This window comes from Leucopleurus acutus, assembly GCF_964270905.1.
Source record: "Leucopleurus acutus genome assembly, chromosome: 1".
NCBI lineage: Eukaryota > Metazoa > Chordata > Mammalia > Artiodactyla > Delphinidae > Leucopleurus > Leucopleurus acutus.
In genome coordinates, this window is record NC_139142.1 from 82,614,382 (window position 1) to 82,622,000 (window position 7,619).

Below are 7,619 nucleotides of genomic sequence, written 5' to 3' on the forward strand. Positions count from 1 at the left end.
TACAGTGTTTTTCTCTGGGGTTAGGAAAATGATGTAAAATTGATAGTGGTGATGGATACGCAATTCTGTGAATATACTAAAACCCACTGAATTGTATGGTATCGTTGAACGGTGGCCCCAAAAAGGTTATGTCCACATCCCAATCCCTGGTACCTATGAAACTTATCTTACTTGGGAAAAGGGTCTTTGCAGACATAATTAATTAAGGATCTTGTGATAAGATCATCCTGGATTATCCAGGTGGGCCCTATATTCATTAACAAACGTCCTTTTAAGAGAAAAGCAGAGGGAAATTTGAGACACACGCAGAGAGAGAAGAAGGCAATGTGAAGACAGAGTCAGAGACTGGAGGGATGTGGTCACAAAGCGACGAAGCCAAAGAATGTCAACAGCCTGAGAAAGTGGCAGAAGCAAGGAAGCATCCTTCCCTAGAGCCTCCAAGCAGAGCGTGGCCTTGCTGACACCTTGATTTCAGACTTCAGGCCTCCACGACTAAGAGATGATAAATTTCTGTTGTGATCATTTGTTGTGGCAACCGCAGGAAACTAACACAGGTATTTAAAAAAGATGTCACTAAAGCTGTAATTTTAAAAATCAACCTAATAATTAAGGGTAAATGATTTGGAGTTTCAGAGAGTAAAGTGAGAAATGTAGTGATAGTGTCAATGCATGGAGAGGAAACAGTAAACAGGATGTAGAGGAAGGTGGGATGGATGAGAAGTGCACCTCAGTAGCCCACACATGCAATGAGCGATGATAAGACCACAGCCCCTCGCCTTCATAAGTGCTCGTCCTTCTCTGTGGAGTGTTTTCCCTCTTGCCCACCCAGTAAATGACCACTCATCCTTGGAGGCTCAATTCAAATGCCACCTCCCCGTCTCTCCAGTGTTCATCATTCCCTCTAGTGTTGTCAAATACTTTGTCAGGAAGCTCTTATATTCTACTTGTCCCACTATGCTGCGATGATCTGCTTAAGTGCCTGCCTTCATCAGTAGCCTATGAAATAATTCAGAGCAGTGATCATGTCCTACTCACCTGATAACCTAGGAGCAGCATCCTTCATGAATGAATACAATGGAGCCCTGGAGCAGTGGTTTTAATCATAGCTACACAACAGAATCACCCAGACCCCATCCTCAGAACTGACTTTAAAAAATACAGATGCCCAGACCAACCCCTAGAAATCAATTTAATTCTGGAATGAAACCGAGGCATTAACCTGTTTTTAAATCTCACCAGATGAATCTAATGTGCAGTCAGAGGTAAGAAGCATGGTGTAAGGCATGGACTCAGTAAAGCTTAACATGCCAGGCGGACCTGAGGCAGATGCCAAGGAGAGAGGTCTGAAAATCAAAAGTACACAAAGCACAGAGATCCCATACTGGCTAAGTGCGTCTCCAAATAAAATACTAACCATGAAAGAGTAGAGAACTCAAGCTAGGACATGCTTGCTCTCAGTGCTTAAGAGGAAGGTTACCCACAAGAAGGACAACAGGGATGGTTGGGGAGATAAGAAGACAATCTAGAAAAGGTAGTGACCTTCATTAAAATGAAATTCAAGAAGATAAAGCAGGGATTGAGCAGATGGGAAAGAAGATACTTTCTGACATTATTTTCACCATCACCACATATGCTGGTATTTTTATAATCCTAAAATAGAGTGACCATCTAGCAAACCATCTAATTCAGATCTTCTCACACTTTACTGTGCATACAAATCACCTGCTGGGGGCATCCTGTTAACATGCAGACTCTGATACGGTAGGTCTGGGACTCTGCAGTTCTAACAAGCTCCCAGGTGATGCTAATACCGCTGGTCCATAGATCTAGTCTACAGTAATGATCTTCAGTAACTTTTTCATTTCACTCAATTTGAATGAAGCAATGGAATCAGAAGTTCCCAATACCTGATAAAGTGATAAGTTCATTACAGTTAAACATCAAAACTCTCCAACATCGTTCATTTTATACTACTAAACAAAACAGTTAGAGAAAGTGATATTTTATAGTAGAGAAAATAATCAGCGGCAAATGTTTATATGAAAAGTCTACCTGAAGAAGAACTGAGTTAAAGAAAATGAAAGTAATTTGAAAAGATAAATTCATCAGATATAAATTTACTATGTACTAAGGTCTTATACAAAACAGGAATTAGCCCTGGGAATTTCTAACATGGCAGCTCTGATATTTTGATCAAAGAAACTTTGGAGGATTGATTAAGTTACTAAGAGCATCTGAGAAGCAATCAGTAGCCTTGGAAAAGTAATTTAACAAATAATAACTAGGAGGCCTGAAGACACACACTGAGAGAAAGAGAACTCCATCAAAGCAATGATGAGTTAAACATTTCCCTGAGAACAAGACAAAATATTTTTTAGTGGAAAAGAAAAAAGTCAGCTAGTAGTAGTATTATTTTCAGAATCTCACTGTCTCCACTGCAAACCAGTAAGACTATAGTACAACAATGAAAACTTTCTCAAAACAATCTAGTTCCCTTCAAACTGTTCAGGTGCTATGAGTAATGATACACACTAACACACATCTCCTTCAAACTGCAACATCTTCCCAAAAGTCAGTCCACCTGCAACCATGCTTCACTGAGCAAGTTACAATCAGATCCTTTGATGGGCAGAATTTCAACATGAAACATATTTAGATTGTAAAGCTGTCATTGTTTAGAACTTGTTCTATCTGAAGACCCCAACAGGATAACGTAATTAGCTTTCCTACATCTAAACTGAATGCCATATTTCTCAAATATGCACAGCAAAATCTTGTGGCTTGCATTAATTTGACAGACTGAATACTCTACATCAGGGACTCTGATTTCGGTAAGTCTGGCTTGGGCCTTGGACATAGGTACAAAACAGACAAACAAAAAATTTCCCAGATGATCTCTACCTTCACCGTGGTTAGGAATAATGCTCTGGTGGTTTGTAACAGTGCTTTCTCAAACTTCACTGTAAGTACCACAGGAGGATCTTATTCAAGTGCAAGGGGCCTTAGGCCCTGCATTTCTAACGAGCCCCCAGTGATTGGACAACACTCTAAGCAGCAAAGGCTTATAACATGGGATGGAAATCATATGGTCCCAAAGGACCAAGCACATGAAGTAGAGGGCCAAACAGGGCCATGTTTTCCAGGAGAGTACATGCTCCTTCTAAAGGCAACATCTGCTATTCAGCTCTCCTCCCCAGTGGAAGACCTGCTCATTTGTTAGAAAAGTCAGAAATCCAGGCTTTTATGAGAAATCTGATGAAATGTTAAATATATACTATGTTGGCCAACCAAGTCCAGTCACCGAGCTAATCTTTTTTTTGAGCTAATCATTTTATGTGGCTTTTCTCATTTGATCCCTATTACAACCCTAGAGGGTAAGTACTAAAGCCAACTTATCTTACAGATAAGGGAACCAAGGTAGAGAGGAGAAAGAGATTAAGTAACTTGCGTAAGATCGTCTGCTAAAAGCCGAGCAAGGATTCAAACCTAGGTCTGTCTCACCCACAGCCCACACTCCTAACACTAGACCAGATCATGCTGGTGGGTGGGTGAACAAGGCATCTCTCTGCTCATCTAGGTTCTAGCCTCGAATCTCGCTACTTACCTGGACTCTAATAAACTTTGTCCTTTGGGTAATTAATTTGCTCCTTGGTTTTATGTTCTCAGTTTCAATTTAGAGTGACCAATCAGCCCAGTTTGCCAGGGACTGAGGGTTTCCCAAGACAAGGGCCATTCAGTGTAAAACCAGGACACTCCTGAGCAAACCAAGACAGTTGGTCACCCTAGTTTTCATTTAGGGGTGTTATTTTAAAAACAACCTTGGGGGCTTCCCTGGTGGCACAGTGGTTGGGAGTCCACCTGCCGATGCAGGGGACACGGGTTCGTGCCCCGGTCCGGGAAGATCCCACATGCTGCAGAACGGCTAGGCCCATGAGCCATGGCCGCTGAGCCTGCGCGTCTGGAGCCTATGCTCCACAACGGGAGAGGCCACAACAGTGAGAGGCCTGCATACTGCAAAAAAAAAAAAAAACAAAACCTTATCTGTTAGAAATTTTTAAGAACATTATTCACTAAATGGGTCCTATGGGAAATTCCACTTTGTTTTTCCATGAAGAATTAATATGGTCCCGTCCCCCTTCTTTACTATGTGACTTTGTGTCCCTTTTTGCCCTATTTTATTGTTGTTATTTGTTAATCATATTTTCCTCTTTGTGATATGAATTTATGTTGATAAGCAGTTCAAGTGCCTGTTGGGAAAAAGAGAATACTGTAGATGCATAGATGCCTTTTTGATTATCTAGGAAGCAATTCAGCATAAGATACTTAAGTACTAGACTAACCATAGACCTGAAGCACCAGTGTACTTGGTGGTGTCTCCCAGGTTGATGGGACCAAAGACCACTTACTCTCCTTACACTTCCATGTGGAGGAACCTACAGTGGGGGCATATCCAGCATCACCCCACCCCACCTCCCCTCTCCCCATGGGAAGAACAGTCAGTTATCTGACTGGTGAGTTTAGGGGAAGAAATGGCATGCTCAGCTCACTCCTCCCTCCAAGGGGGTCAGCATCCCCCACCCAGGGTGCTCCTTTGTTCCTCTGTACTATTGCTCCACGTGGACAGGTCTCCATGGGTGAGGCTTTTCACCTCTGCCAGTGACTGGGTGTATAAGTTCATTTTGAGGGTGTAGCATTAGGAAGACCGTTTGGCTGCCTGCCCAGGTAACAACAATCCCCTACATTTTATCAGCAATAAAGCCAACCTCCTCGATCTCCACTTGTCAGAATCTATCCATCTCTCAACTGGTCTGATAGGGGTGGGGAAGAGAAGGGACTATTTATCCATCTCCTGAAACCCCAACAGTAAGTGAGTACAACACCGACGTTACTGGACCTTGTATCCAGAAAGTCAAATAACAGTAGTTACCACTAAGCTTAAAGCACAAACATGAAAAATGAAGTATTTCAGGAGGAGGGATCAAGGTGGCAGAGTAAAAGGACATAAGGCTCACCTTCCCCCACAAACACATCAAAAACATATCTCCATGTGAAACAATTCTCTCTGAAAACTGGCAGAAGGACTCCTATACAACCAAGGCTGTAAGAAAGATACACAGAGAATCAGGCAGGAAGAGAAGGAAAGCAATCGGGTTGGGACCTGTGCCCCTGCAATAGGAATCAGAGGAAAAGGGAGATTACACGGGCGGACACCTGCACTGGGGAGTGAGCAGTTCGAGCCACAGATTGGGCACCCCAGGCTGGGGTCCTACACAGGGGAGACAAGCCCCCTTAGCTGGTTGGAGGACCACTAGGACAAACAGAAGGGCTATGAGAACCCTGGATTCTGCCCCTGAGGAGCGTAGGTGCACTGACTACCCCCAGGCAGAGCGGAGAGACGTCTGATCAGGGCAGCCAGGTTTCCTGCAACCGCAACCGCCTCGCCGTGTGCCCAGCCTGACCTCCAGCCCTGCTACCCCCATGCCACAGCATGGCACTGGATCTGAGGCACCCATGACCAAGGAAAGACTCAAAGGTGGGACACAGAGGCAACCCAGTCCCAAGGTGGAGCCCGGGTGGGGTGGCGGTGGCCACAGCTGGTGTTTACTCAAGCGGCTCCTCAGAAGCCACCCAGATCTCTGACAGCAGTTCCTCCACCACAGCTCACCTCCTGATACACATCAAGAGGGCACATGACTCCTGCTAGCCTTGCAGAGTGGCTAAGCCACAGGGCAGGGGTGGTAGAGGCTGGGGGCAGTGATCAGCTGTGAGGGGCAAAGGGGACTTGCACCTGAGGCTGCGTCTGAGCAAAGACATGGGTGACTCCACAAGCATCACATCCGACCACTGTCAGTTCATGGGCCCCACTTACTTCAGCACTGCCTCCTCTGTGACAAGGGTCCCGGTACAGGGAGAGGGAAAAACACACACTTAAAGGGAGCAGAGCCAGCTCGGGTCCAACCTCCAGGGCTTCTGCTCCAGCAACTTGAGATCAGACCTCACCCCTAACAGGGCAGTGACAGCCACTGAGCAGAGAGGGAGTCCTACTTCATACACAGCACCAGTTCTAGCCCTTATATCTACAGCCCCCCCCCCCCCACCAAGGAGATAGCTGCCGGAAAACCCTGAGGAAAAATATGACTTGGGTTGACCTCAATTCAGCTCTCCCACCCAAGGCAACGATACATGCAGCCCACACAGGGATGCTCCCACATAATAACCCCCCTTTAAGAACACAATCAGTAACTGTTTTACCTAAATTCACAGAAGCAGAGAAAGTCAAGTAAAATGAAAAGGCAGAGGAACTACTCTCAATTGAAAGACAGAGAAAAACCCTGAAAAAATAAGTAATAAAATAGTAATAAACAATTTACCAGATAAAGAATTCAAAACATTTGTAATAATAAGGTTAACTGAATTAGGGAAAAGGATTGATATAAACAGTGAACATTTTAACAAGGAACTAGAAAATATAAAAAAGACCCAATCAGAAATGAATGATTCAATAGCTGAAATAAAAAACACACTAGAAAGAATGAATAGCAGATTAAGTGATACAGAAGAATGAATAAGTGATCTGGAAGATAAAATAATGGAAATCACCCAATCAGACCAGCAGACAGAAAAACTAATTTTAAAAAATAAAAGCAATTTAAGAGATCCCTGAGATAACATTAAGCATACCTACACTCACATTATAGAAGTCCCAAAAGGAGAACAGCGACAGAAGGGGATAGAAAATGGATTTGAGGAAATTATGGCTGAAAACTTCACAAAACTGAAGAAGGAAACAGATATCCAAGTATAGGAAACTCAGAGAGTCCCAAACAAGATGAACCCAAACAGACTCACACCAAGGCATATCATAATTAAAATGACAAAAGTTAAAGAGAGAATTCTAAAAGCAGCAAGAGAAAAACAAAGAGCTATATAAAAGGGAATTCCCATAAAGCCATCAGCTGATTTTTCTGCAGAAGCGTTGCAGGCCAGAGGGGAGTGGCATGATATATTCAAAGTGCTGAAAGGGAAAAACTTGCAACCTAGGATACTCTATCCAGCAAGATTACCACTTAGAAAAGAAGAGAGAAAGAAGTTCTCAGACAAGCAAAAACTAAAAGAACTCAGCAATACTAAACCTACCCTAAAAGAAATATTCAAGGGTCTCCTGTAATTGGAAAAGAATAAAGAATCTATAGGAAAGGGAAAATCCCACTAGGAAAGGCAAATATATAGCAAGGATTGAGGATCAACCACTTAAAAAGCCAGTATGTAGATTAAAAGACAAAATATTGCAAAAGCAACTATAACTACAACAAACAGATAAGGGATGCATGAAGATGTAAAATATGACATGAAAAACACAAAATGTGAGGGAGTGAAAAATGTAGATCATTTAGAATGTGTCTGAACTTAAATGACAGCCAGTTTCAAACAAGTAGATATAATTATAGATCAACATATATGAACCCCATGGTAACCACAAATCAAAAACCTCAAATAGATACATAAAAACTAAAAATAAAGGAACACAAGTATACTACTAAACAAAATCATCAAACCACAAGGGAAGAAACAAAAAGAAGTAATAAACAGAGAAGAAAACAAGTAATAAAATGTTAATA

At 42.7% G+C, this 7,619-nt stretch overlaps 1 protein-coding gene across 1 annotated transcript in view; it reads right to left on the reverse strand.

The window, feature by feature from the left end:
• Positions 1–7,619, reverse strand: part of FSIP1 (fibrous sheath interacting protein 1) — a gene marked incomplete at its 5' end in the record, with an annotated part of 194,526 nt that overhangs the window by 1,787 nt on the left and 185,120 nt on the right. The gene's annotated exons all lie outside the window — the stretch shown is intronic.